Raw genomic sequence first — 13,283 nt, forward strand, 5'->3', positions numbered from 1 at the left:
ATGCGGAGCCGAATAGTGCGAGTATTGCCTCGCGCTCGGGTGTTTCGCTCTCCACACATCAACTAGGCCAAAATCCGCCAGCAGCGTCTGCAATACCCTAGCCGCCGGACCGGGCCTAGCCATCTTGTCATCCGACCTATCCTCCTTGGGGTTCAACACGCAATTAAAGTCACCACCCCATATCACCGTGCCCCCCATCCCAACACTGAGCTTGGTGCACAGCGTCCTAAAATATGTCGCCGTTTCCTGGTTAGGCGCGTATGTATTTACAATGCACACTACTTTGTTCTCTACCAGCCCCCTCACCATAACCAACCTCCCATCCTCCTCCACAACCTCCTCAATTAGCTTGAATGGGACGTGTGGCGCCACCCACACCAGCACTCCTCTGGCATAGGCGGAGTACGTTGATCCTACCACTGTTCCCTTCCACTTCCTCCCTACCAGCTCCAGTTTCTCTCGCTTTAGATGTGTCTCCTGTAGCAGGGCTACGTCTATCTTCTGCCTCTTGAGATACAACATGACTTTATTTCGCTTGAGATAACTGTTAAGCCCCCTAACGTTCCACGTTAATATCCTGAGGTCTCCCATGGCCTATCAGTAATTTCCTCCCCCCATCCGAGGCAATCCCTCCCCACTTTGCGAACACCCACTCCCGGTTTCACCCCCAGGCTCATACAAAAACTAAAACTCCCCCCCAAACCCCTACCCCCAACCACTGCCCAGCTCCATCCCTGGATCTCAGGCATCCCTGTGTTCGGTCCTCCTTGGAAACCCAAATAGAGAACCCGACAGGGTGTCACCCTACTAACAGTGACTAAACTAAACACAAAAAGGGGGTGTGAAGGGTGGCTTCAGGCGGCTCCACAACTTCGCAACCATGTCCGCGCAAGGACCACGTTTCATAACCCCTGACGCGCGCATGTTCTCAAGCGAGTTCAGTGACTATAATCTAGTCCCAATGTTCATGACCCGACCGGGCCTACAGCGTTACTTATCTCGTCCTTTATTTTCCACCGGCCGTCTGAACATCTGACTCCTGAGGGCAGTTGTGTGCATCCAACCACTCCATAGCATCCTCCGGGGTGACAAAGAACAGTAGCTTGCTCTGAAAGAAAACCTTCAGTTTGGCCGGATAGAGCAACATGTATTTAAGCCCCGCTTCCCGCAATCTCCTCTTCACCGTTCCGAAGTTCATACGACTGCGCTGTACCTGCAGGGTGTAGTCGGGATAGGCCGTTATATTCGCCGCTCCTCGTTGTATTGTGCCTCCCTTGCGGAAGTGTTCAAGGATCCTTTCTCGGTCCCGGTAATTAAGGATCTTAGCTATCACTGGCCTGGGCGGGTTTCCCGGTGGTGGCTTCCTAGTTAAGGCCCTGTGCGCTCTCTCAACCGCAAAACCTTGCGACAGGGTGCCTCCCGTGATCTCCTGCAGTAGCATGTTTTCGATAAATTCTGTTGGATTGTGGCCCTCAGTTCCCTCCGGCAGGCCTACGATACGAATGTTGTTCCTCCGGGCGCGCCCTTCTGCCTCCTCCGCCCTACTCTCCAAGTTGCCCACGCGTTGCACCAGGGCATGGAGTTCACGCTTGCTAACATAGGGTTAATGCTGACTGCTCCGTACAACATATGGTTGGCAAGCATTTTCTGACTGGTTAATGCTAGGCTGCACTGCCCTGCACAACATAGGGTTAAAATAAATAATATGCCCTGTGGAAACATAGGGTTAATAGGGTTAATGTACAGCTGCCCCTGCCCCTTGCCCTGCTGCCCCTGCCCCGTAGTCCAGAAAGCATTTTCTGAAAGCAGAAAGCATTTTCTGACGGGTTAATGCACTGCCCTGCACAACATAGGGTTAAAATAAATAATATGCCCTGTGGAAACATAGGGTTAATAGGGTTAATGTACAGCTGCCCCTTGCCCCTGTCCCCGCTGCCCCTGCCGCTGCCCCGTAGACCAGAAAGCATTTTCTGACAGCAGAAAGCATTTTCTGACTGGTTAATGCACTGCCCTGCACAACATAGGGTTAAAATAAATAATATGCCCTGTGGAAACATAGGGTTAATAGGGTTAATGTACAGCTGCCCCTGCCCCTTGCCCCGCTGCCCCTGCCCCGTAGACCAGAAAGCATTTTCTGACAGCAGAAAGCATTTTCTGACGGGTTAATGCACTGCCATGCACAACATAGGGTTAAAATAAATAATATGCCCTGTGGAAACATAGGGTTAATAGGGTTAATGTACAGCTGGCCCTTGCCCCTGTCCCTGATGCCCCTGCCGCTGCCCCGTAGACCAGAAAGCATTTTCTGACAGCAGAAAGCATTTTCTGACGGGTTAATGCACTGCCCTGCACAACATAGGGTTAAAATAAATAATATGCCCTGTGGAAACATAGGGTTAATAGGGTTAATGTACAGCTGCCCCTGCCCCTTGCCCCGCTGCCCCTGCCCCGTAGTCCAGAAAGCATTTTCTGAAAGCAGAAAGCATTTTCTGACGGGTTAATGCACTGCCCTGCACAACATAGGGTTAAAATAAATAATATGCCCTGTGGAAACATAGGGTTAATAGGGTTAATGTACAGCTGCCCCTGCCCCTTGCCCCGCTGCCCCTGCCCCGTAGTCCAGAAAGCATTTTCTGACAGCAGAAAGCATTTTCTGACGGGTTAATGCACTGCCCTGCACAACATAGGGTTAAAATAAATAATATGCCCTGTGGAAACATAGGGTTAATAGGGTTAATGTACAGCTGCCCCTGCCCCTTGCCCCACTGCCCCTGCCCCGTAGTCCAGAAAGCATTTTCTGACAGCAGAAAGCATTTTCTGACGGGTTAATGCACTGCCCTGCACAACATAGGGTTAAAATAAATAATATGCCCTGTGGAAACATAAACATAGGGTTAATAGGGTTAATGTACAGCTGCCCCTTGCCCCGCTGCACCTGCCCCTGCCCCGCTGCACCTGCCCCTGCCCCGCTGACCAGAAAGCATTTTCTGACGGGTAAGCAAAATCCGACGTTACAGTACCGTCGGATTTTGCTTTGCCATCGAAATTCACGCATGCGCAGTAGCAGCCTAAGCATTTTTCGACGATGAGCAGAATTCGATGTTACACCGGGCTCATCCTCGTCGCCAACTGAAGTATCCACAAACGAGGTAAGAGGATAAAGTATGTTTATTTACATAACATAAGAAGCCCGGCGCCCCGCACTGCGACTCGCACACATCCTCTACTAAGCTCCGTCCCGACTATTCCAAACACAACATTCTACATCATGCGCAGGCGGGGAGCCACAGCCATATAAGATAACTACTAGAATACTACAGAAACCGGTTAAGAGCCCAATCGAGCGCTCCCTCTGCCCCCTCCAAGCCCAATTGCACAAAGCAATGGAAGGAAGGAGGCTAGGACGCACATTTTAAAGTGGAGTAATTCATAACGGGATATGCTTTAAAATGAGGAACAAACACAGTCATTTCTCATTGCAGTTTGAGATGGGTAGAGAGGGATGTGCAATGCAGGAGAAGGCCCGAACATTTCGTGCATTTTATTTTAAAAAATGGGACTGCAGGATTGATTTCCCACTTGCATTCTATCCCTCAAACTGGGACAGAAATGTGTTTTTTCTTTTTACACATTTCACAAGGGAGGCACTTTGAGGGGTCATCACTGTAAAATGCGTTCCTGGCACAAGCCTAGAGGCAATTGCATATAGAGAGAGTAAAACTAGTGTATGTAAAGGGTCTGGAGCCCCCAGTAATGTGCGGGTCATCCTTATGAATCAAGACGATCTGTGGATTCTTTCAATTATATGCATTTAGAAAAGCACATCCTCGACACTTTTTTACTGGTCTGATCTTTTGAGAGACATTCCCCAGGAGTAGCAGAAATGACATCAACTGCCTCATGACATCACGGAAAACTACATCAAATTGACCTTCAACCATGATGGCATCATTGGAAGTAGCTTCACGTGAGCTTTGACCATGATGAGGGACACGACCAACGTAAATAAGCATATGATTTACACGTAATAGTTACCAATAGTGCAGTAAAAAGGATATTTGATTAACGACCCACATTTGACCCAGGGGGGTGACTTGTTAGGTTTTAGCTGGGTTCTGGTGATTTCAGGAGTACTCTAGACTGACGCAAACTAGATTTGGTGCACTGCCTTCATATACCAGTGTCGTTGCGTGTAGCGAGGTGCTGCTATCTTCAACCAGGTATTGCATCAGAGGCCAGATTCAGCCATCAGATGCAAAATACAGCCCTGCATTCCCAGGTGCTTCCAACATATGCCAAGAGCTCTCGCCTATTCTCGAGTCCTGCATCACAGGTCAGTCATAGCCTCACATGCCAGATATTGTCATACGATCCTCACAAAGTGCTGCCATGATAAACCAAGTCCCACCCCAGACCCTTTTGTATGTATTTGAGAGTGGGGGTTCATTTCATTCAGAAATGCTGTACAACATGTTCATTACAGTGTTCATAACAATGCCATAAACGAGGGGTTGACATAATGGCAGTGTATGGTGGTGGGCCGGGTGAAATCAGGAGAACAGGCAAAGGAATCAAGACAGACATACAACATAGTATCTGCACAACATTAGTAGTAAACATGAACACAGGATGATGCTCAGTAATCGTAGGAATAGTCTTATAGGATCATATATGACAACAGTGGTAAAATCACAAGATTGCTTACAGACATGTAGAGTGATGTAAGGGAGGGGGAGGGGTGATTAGAGTGGGAGGCAGATGCGGTTGGATAGGTTGTGTCAACCTATGGAGAGATGATGGTTTTTAAGAGGGATTTTAAATGACTGAAGGTCTTCATAGTGGAGGGTATGGGCGGGGTTGCATTAATTGCTATCTTATGCCGTTAACGCCTTATGCACACGCTGTAATCACTGCATGTAAGGCACAGTCTCACATGCACAGGCGCTCTCATGAGGGCAGACTAGAATGTCTCAGGGAAGCCTTCGAATGCCTCATATACCGGACATAGTCACCATATGCAAAATGAAGTCTCATATGTAAGATTTAACGATGAAGCCATCCTATGGCTATCAATGCCCCTTATACCTGGTATAGTTGTCATGTGTATGGTACAACCTTACATGTCCAGGTGTTACCATGAGTGAGAAGGGCAGCACCCTGACCTTGTCAAGAGGGGATGAGAACCCCTCTCAGCTCGGAGGGGGGGGGGGGAGACCTTCCAGGGAGACATCCAGAGCCACTCCTACCCCAGAGGAAGGAGGCAGCTGAGAGGATCCCAATTCCTGCGTCCTCTTGTACCAGGCTGGATTTCTGCAGTACCTCGTTGTTTCACAGCATGCCTCCAAACAACCATCAGTACCTAGGCGACAGCCGGCAGGGAGTGAGCAGCCCTCCAGTGCTACATGCTACCAGCATGAAAAGACTAGAGACCCGGGACCCAATCTCGGTCAGACGCCTTCAGTGAAAAGCCACCGATTCGAGAAAGAGAGCAAGCAAACCATGCAATGCTCCCCAGCATCAGCAACCCACACTCTCTGGCATCCATCAGCCACCTAGAGCACCAGGCCTAAACCAGGGGTGCAGATCCCCACAGTGCCAACCCTTACCTCAGAGGAGCCCAGAGCCAAGTCCCCTAAGACGAACATCGACGTTATGTTATCCCTGCCACCATCAATATTCCACAGCGGGCTAGCGAGCGCAAAGAAAAGGGCTCGGCCTTTACACACTATTTGGTATCTGTGCTGCTTGCAACACCTCCCCGGGGAAAGCACGGTCAGATTGGACCGGGCAAGTGAACCAATGGCAGGAGGAGGGGGAGCGTAAAAACGGGCATTAGGAAACAGGAAGTTGTGGGTTGTTCAGGTGAGTTCAGAGGGGGAGGCAAGAGGCCAGCATGAGGAAGGAAGGAGTAGCAGAGTGTGGAGGCGATTTATGGAGCAGGTGAGGCAATAGGTCAGTGAGTGCAACTAGTACTGAGTTGTGAGTGTGAGTTAAAGGGTAACAAGTGTGGCCAGGAGACAATGTGGAGGAAGTGTATCCGAAGTGTCTGTGTGGGTGTAAGGAGGAAGGGGTGGAGTCGTAACTGTTGTGTGGAGGAGGGATTTGTAGTGTGTAGGAGGGACTTGTAGTGTGGAGGGTGGCGTTGTAGTGGAGAGGAGGAAACTGTAGAGTGTAGAGGGAGTTGTGGGAGAGGGAGGTGGAGTATGGAGGAGGGAGTTGTAGTGTGGGGGTGTTGCAGTGTAGAGGAGGGAGTTGTAGTGTGACGGAGGGAGTAGTATTTTCATGGATAAGGTAGGAAGATCAAAGGGTGGGGGTGAAGCTTAGGAATGGAATGAGGGATATCGGAGGGACAGAGGAGGAAGACAGAGGGAGTAGTAGTAGTAGAGGAGAGTGCAGTTGGAGGTCAAAGTGTAGCAAGAGAAGAACATGAGGAAGTGAGAGGGAAAGTAGTACATGACTGTGCTAGAGGGGAGACAGGGTTGGACAGTGTCTGAAATGCACAATCCTTCACCCCATTAGATCACTAAGCACTGGCTAGAGCAGGGAGAGTCTGAGAAGTCCCTGAGGGAGTCTAGTAAGGGAAGGCATGTTGGCTTTAGATCCTCACCTCCAGTTTCAGATAGAACCTAGACAGTCGGGAACAACAATCAGTGTATATTAACCTGGGGTTTAGGCACGCCCGGGTTAGGGAGGAGATGCTTTTATAGATGAGAGAGAGAGAGAGAGAGAGAGAGAGAGAGAGAGGGGGGCAACTGTGGGTCTCTTAAAGATGTCACTAAAAAGCCTTGAGCGTTGGAATATTCTTTAAGCCACCTGTGACAAGATATGAACCATGTGCTGTCATCACACGCCAACTGCAAGCTCAAATGTATAAATGATACCCTTGGATGCCATTTAATGCATCATGTGCATGGTACAGTCACTGGATGAAAGGTGTGGGGTCACATGTTTAGGTGTTGCCTTCATAGGCCAAGTGCAGCCTCACATGTTGCAGCCAGCCAATACCAGCTAATGGCATCTATGCATGGTCATGCCTGGCACGATGTGCGACGTTCAGCTCCACATATCCAGATGCCGTCCTCCGCCATGCCGCGCCTATCTCCGCCATGCCGCGCCTATCTCCGCCATGCCGCGCCTATCTCCGCCATGCCGCGCCTATCTCACAGGCGACATAGGCACCGAGCTCTTCTGGGTCTGGCGTTTCTGACTCTGGGGACTCATGCAGCTTCTTCTTCTGGCCCCCGCCGCTCCTGCTCGCCCCCTTGCACTGTGCTGCGATCCTGCGGCCGTGATGGGGGTCGTAAGAGTACTTCCCACCGCGTGTCCCTCCACCCCCACCACCTTGGTGGCCATTAGACTCTTCTGAGGCATTCAGAGAAGGACCAAGTGTGGAAACTGCAGAAAGTAGCTCATGGAGCTGTTTGCTTTCTGCAAACTTTAAATCAGCTGCTACCTCTGCGTGACCCTGCATGACTTCCTTTAAGCAAACACTACTTGGAATCTGCAACGACTTCACAATATTGTCAGGGAGGATCCACAAGAGCCAGCACCGTCCAGCTCGCCTTGGAAAGTCAGCACTGACTACCCAGGTGTTTGAAACAGCAAATCATGAGATTGCCTTATGCATTTCTCAAACACAGGGGCACCCTCCCTAGGGTGAACATGCGGCCCTTGCACCTATTGCAAAGCTTCTGCGTCCAGACTGTCACCCTATGAGGAAGAGAACCCCCTTCCTAAGCGAGCAGTGACGCCTGTGAAAGGTCCCTCCCTGTGAGCAGTCAACCCTGAGCAATGCAGGCCCATCTCCGGTGGATACCCCCACCCCAGCCCCCGAGCAGAAAGTGAGCTTGTAGGAGAGAGCCACACCCCGAGCAGGTAGACCCTCTGTGGCCCCCCCCCCTCTTCATATCACAGGCCTTTCTCCTATGGATACCCCCACCCCAGCCCCCGAGCAGAAAGTGAGCTTGTAGGAGAGAGCCACACCCCGAGCAGGTAGACCCTCTGTGGGCCCCCCCCCCTCTTCATATCACAGGCCTTTCTCCTATGGATACCCCCACCCCAGCCCCCGAGCAGAAAGTGAGCTTGTAGGGGAGAGCCACACCCCGAGCAGGTAGACCCTCTGTGGGGCCCCCCCCTCTTCGTATCACAGGCCTTTCTCCTATGGATACCCCCACCCCAGCCCCCGAGCAGAAAGTGAGCTTGTAGGGGAGAGCCACACCCCCGAGCAGGTAGACCCTCTGTGGGGCCCCCCCTCTTCATATCACAGGCCTTTCTCCTATGGATACCCCCACCCCAGCCCCCGAGCAGAAAGTGAGCTTGTAGGAGAGAGCCACCCCCCCCCGAGCAGGTAGACCCTCTGTGGGGGCCCCCCCTCCTCACAGCACAGGCCTTTCTCCTGTGGATACCCCCACCCCAGCCCCCGAGCAGAAAGTGAGCTTGTAGGAGAGAGCCACACCCCCGAGCAGGTAGACCCTCTGTGGGGGCCCCCCCTCTTCATATCACAGGCCTTTCTCCTATGGATGCCCCCGAGCAGAAAGTGAGCTTGTAGGGGAGAGCCACACCCCCGAGCAGGTAGACCCTCTGTGGGGGCCCCCCCTCCTCACAGCACAGGCCTTTCTCCTATGGATACCCCCACCCCAGCCCCCGAGCAGAAAGTGAGCTTGTAGGAGAGAGCCACATCCCCGAGCAGGTAGACCCTCTGTGCCCCCCCCCTCTTCATATCACAGGCCTTTCTCCTATGGATACCCCCACCCCAGCCCCCAAGCAGAAAGTGAGCTTGTAGGAGAGAGCCACACCCCCGAGCAGGTAGACCCTCTGTGGGGGCCCCCCCTCCTCACAGCACAGGCCTTTCTCCTGTGGATACCCCCACCCCAGCCCCCGAGCAGAAAGTGAGCTTGTAGGGGAGAGCCACACCCCCGAGCAGGTAGACCCTCTGTGGGCCCCCCCCTCTTCATATCACCGGCCTTTCTCCTGTGGATACCCCCACACCAGCCCCCGAGCAGAAAGTGAGCTTGTAGGAGAGAGACAGCCCCGAGCAGGTAGACCCTCTGTGGGGGCCCCCCCTCCTCACAGCACAGGCCTTTCTCCTGTGGATACCCCCACCCCAGCCCCCGAGCAGAAAGTGAGCTTGTAGGAGAGAGCCACACCCCCGAGCAGGTAGACCCTCTGTGGGGGCCCCCCCTCCTCACAGCACAGGCCTTTCTCCTGTGGATACCCCCACACCAGCCCCCGAGCAGAAAGTGAGCTTGTAGGAGAGAGACACCCCCGAGCAGGTAGACCCTCTGTGCCCCCCCCCCTCTTCATATCACAGGCCTTTCTCCTATGGATACCCCCACCCCAGCCCCCGAGCAGAAGTGAGCTTGTAGGAGAGAGCCACACCCCCGAGCAGGTAGACCCTCTGTGGGGCCCCCCCCTCTTCGTATCACAGGCCTTTCTCCTATGGATACCCCCACCCCAGCCCCCGAGCAGAAAGTGAGCTTGTAGGAGAGAGCCACACCCCCGAGCAGGTAGACCCTCTGTGGGGGCCCCCCCTCCTCACAGCACAGGCCTTTCTCCTGTGGATACCCCCACCCCAGCCCCCGAGCAGAAAGTGAGCTTGTAGGAGAGAGCCACACCCCCGAGCAGGTAGACCCTCTGTGGGGCCCCCCCCTCTTCGTATCACAGGCCTTTCTCCTATGGATACCCCCACCCCAGCCCCCGAGCAGAAAGTGAGCTTGTAGGAGAGAGCCACACCCCCGAGCAGGTAGACCCTCTGTGGGGGCCCCCCCTCTTCATATCACAGGCCTTTCTCCTATGGATGCCCCCGAGCAGAAAGTGAGCTTGTAGGAGAGAGCCACACCCCCGAGCAGGTAGACCCTCTGTGGGGGCCCCCCCTCTTCGTATCACAGGCCTTTCTCCTATGGATACCCCCACCCCAGCCCCCGAGCAGAAAGTGAGCTTGTAGGAGAGAGCCACACCCCCGAGCAGGTAGACCCTCTGTGGGGGCCCCCCTCTTCATATCACAGGCCTTTCTCCTATGGATACCCCCACCCCAGCCTCCGGCCAGAAAGTGAGCTTGTAGGAGAGAGCCACATCCCCGAGAAGGTAGACCCTCTGTGCCCCCCCCTCTTCATATCACAGGCCTTTCTCCTATGGATACCCCCACCCCAGCCCCCGAGCAGAAAGTGAGCTTGTAGGAGAGAGCCACACCCCCGAGCAGGTAGACCCTCTGTGGGGGCCCCCCCTCCTCACAGCACAGGCCTTTCTCCTATGGATACCCCCACCCCAGCCTCCGAGCAGAAGGGGGGCCGCGGGGGGAACGCGCAGCGTTTCCCCCCGGTGAGATTTTTGGCGCTGCACACGGCCAGCGAGTGGCCGTGGGAGGCAGAGTGCCTCCCGGGGTATTTAAGGGGCTCAGGGAAGGTTCGGGAGCCAGGCGACGGTTAGGGCTTGAAGATTGTCCTGGTCGCCTGCTCCCGAGCCTTCCCTGTGTAGATGGGCCTAGGATTGTGGAGGGGTAGAAAAGGTGAGGTGGGTGATTTAGAGGGTAGTGTTGGTAAAGTGGGCGGTCAGATAGCTTGCAAAAAAATAATATATATATATATAATATTTAGATTAGATTAGCAGATATATACAATTTTGTGGGAAAGGTTATTGGGGGTGCCGTAAATAAGACACCCCCGCTACTTACCCTAGCTCCCGGTCCGCGTAGCAGTAGGGGGGGTTTTTATTGGTCCGAGGACGCGGGTTGCCGTGGGCGCGCAGGGGGGAAGTTAGTGTAAGAGCATCCGTGCTCCGTTGCTCGCCGGCGGGGGGCGGGGTGTTGGGAAGCATCGGGCTTCCTCGAATTGGCATCCGCTCAGGAGAGGGTGTGATAGGGATCATTTTGGTGGATACGGGATCCTAGGTCCCGTGTTGTGCCTTCAGGGAGAGGGGATCGGGGAGTGCGGTGTCCGTTGAAGGACAGAGGGGGCAGAGCGCTCCTACTTAAAGGGGCCTCGTCCATTTTTGTGGGCCCGAGGTGCGGTGGCGCTCTCTAGCCGCCAGGGGGCAGTGTGACAGGGAGAGAAACAGTAATTTATTGTGGTGAGGTTGATTTTGGTGGGGTTTTTTCGTTAGCGGGGGGCACTTGGTTGCCTGGGCGGGGGGGCTACAAGGGATAGGGTAGTATTTTGGGGGTATTTAGTGGGGTAAAATAAAAAAAAAATAAAAAAGGCTTAGTTCAAAGTTAGCAGTTTCTATTTTGTAGATTCCCACGGGTAGTTTCGGCTCGGGGGCTTAGGTTTTGCTAGGTCAATTTTAAGGGGGTATATATATATATTTGTGGTGCACAAACAAGTCATTAGTAGTGCATGATGGTAGGTCAGGGAGCCAATAGAAAGGGGTCGGTTGATGCCAAGGCTCTTAAGGAGGCTTTGGAGATAATTAGTAGGGCATCTAGGGCCCAATTGGAAGGGGCAGTTGGGGAGGTCACTGGGGGAGAGGGCACGGGGGAGGGGGAGATAAGTGGGGGGAGGCCGCAGCGGAGAGCAGCGGCAGATGGAGCTCTCGCGGCAGTGGTGGCTTGCACCCCTGCGGCAGGGAGAGGGGAGGTATGGGAATCCAGGGGAAGGAGGATGAGAAGGGAGATAGACAGGAGAGCGTCTGAGGGAGAGATGATTTCAGGTGGGGAGCCTATGAGAGAGGGAGTGGTTAATAGCCCTAGGGAAGAAGGGAGTACGCAGATGGAGAGGGCTCTTGGGGACCCGAGCGAGGGGGTGCTGAGGGGGGTGGCAGGGCAGAGGGGGAAAATATTTGCAGAAGAGTGCAGGAGGGAGAAGGAGGGAGAGGTCCCCATCAATGGAGGAAAGTAGAGTGGGGCGCGGAACGGCCCCCAGGGGTAGGAGGATGGAGGGTGGAGGGCGCTGCGCAGCCCCCACTGGTCAGAGTGAGGTTGAGGGTTTTAGTACGGCCCCACCTGGATCGGCACAAGGTGAGCCTAGAGGGTGCAGCACGGCCCCTAGCAATGAGGACGGAACGCCTCGCCCAAGAGAAGAGGACCAGGCAGCGGTCCCCCCGGCCCCGCCGAGAAGACGTCAAAGGAGTGACGGGGCGTACGCCCCGGGCTCGGAAGAAGAAGATCGCCTCAACTTGAGCAGAAGCTCGCATCAGTAGTGGTACATAAGGGATGATGAAGTTGGTTTGGAGGAATATGTGGGGCAGTGGGAGGCAGAGGGTCATAGATCGGCAAGGGAAAGGGGGGAGGAGGAAAGAAGTTTGATGTGGGATATGGAAAGGCAGAGGGGTAGGGGGGTAAGGGGTCGGGGAAATTATTGGCTGGGTGAGTCTGTTGACATGTTTTGTCCCCGCAGTAGGAGCCCTCTAAGAAAGGAGATGAGGAGCATCGGGGTGGACGCCAGACCACAGACGGCGGGTGTGGAAAGAGGTGAGCAGGAACGGGAATGGTCCTCTGCATGGCAGAGAGGGGTCACGAGAAGGGTGACGGGGAATGAAGGGACGAGTTTGCATGGGGTAAGAAAAGAAGCTGGTGTGCAGGCCATTGGAGCCTTGGGGTTTGAAAAGAGCATGTGCTCAGTGGAGGTCCAAACGGACAAGGCGATGGAGCCATTGGTGCTTGAAGTGCAAGCTGGTAATAAAAAAGAGAATGAAGTGAAAGGGAAGGAGAAAAAATTGCCGTACATGGGGATAACAAAACCATTGGGGGCACACTTGATGGCAACGACAAGAGAAAAGATTCAGGCAGGGGAGTTTGTAGATGTGTTCAAATTACTGCATAGGGAAGTGAGAGCAAAAGAGGGGTCTAAAGAGGAAGAAAGGGAACTGGCGTCGCGCCCAAAGGTCCCGGTGACTATTGAGAATTGGACGTTGGCATTTATCATTTATGCCAGCGTTTATTGTGAAAAATTTCCAGAGCGTTGCGTGGCTCTGCTTAAATATATGGATGTTATTAGGAAGGCTTTCACGAGTTTTGGGGGTTTTGCATGGGTGAGGTATGATGAGGAATTCAGAGCGAGATTGGCGGAGGACAGTCAGGTGGTCTGGGGGGAGATAGATATGGATCTTTGGTTGCAATGGATGGCTCCAACGAGGCCTGCCCCGACGCTGCACACGGCGAGCGGGCTGCCCGTACCTTTCCAGCCCTTTCTTGGTCGCCCCGCCCACGAAGGGGCGGGGGGAGGAGGTAGGGGGCAGTCATCAGCAGCGTGCTGGGGGTATAATAAGGATGGCTGCGCACGGACCCTGTGTAGGTTCAGGCACGAGTGTAGCAAGTGTGGTGGAAAACACCCTCTCACGCAGTGTTTCCA

At 53.8% G+C, this 13,283-nt stretch overlaps 1 long non-coding RNA gene across 1 annotated transcript in view; it reads left to right on the forward strand.

Annotated features, from left to right (window-relative positions):
- The first annotated feature begins 3,073 nt into the window (after window positions 1-3,073).
- Window positions 3,074-13,283, forward strand: part of LOC138473580 (uncharacterized) — a 97,983-nt gene continuing 87,773 nt past the window's right edge. The window contains exon 1 of the long non-coding RNA XR_011268796.1: window positions 3,074-3,149. This is a non-coding gene — a long non-coding RNA (uncharacterized lncRNA). The remainder of the gene's footprint in view (window positions 3,150-13,283) is intronic.

Source organism: Ambystoma mexicanum, chromosome 8, assembly GCF_040938575.1.
Source record: "Ambystoma mexicanum isolate Mex_15411 chromosome 8, UKY_AmexF1_1, whole genome shotgun sequence".
Classification (NCBI taxonomy): domain Eukaryota; kingdom Metazoa; phylum Chordata; class Amphibia; order Caudata; family Ambystomatidae; genus Ambystoma; species Ambystoma mexicanum.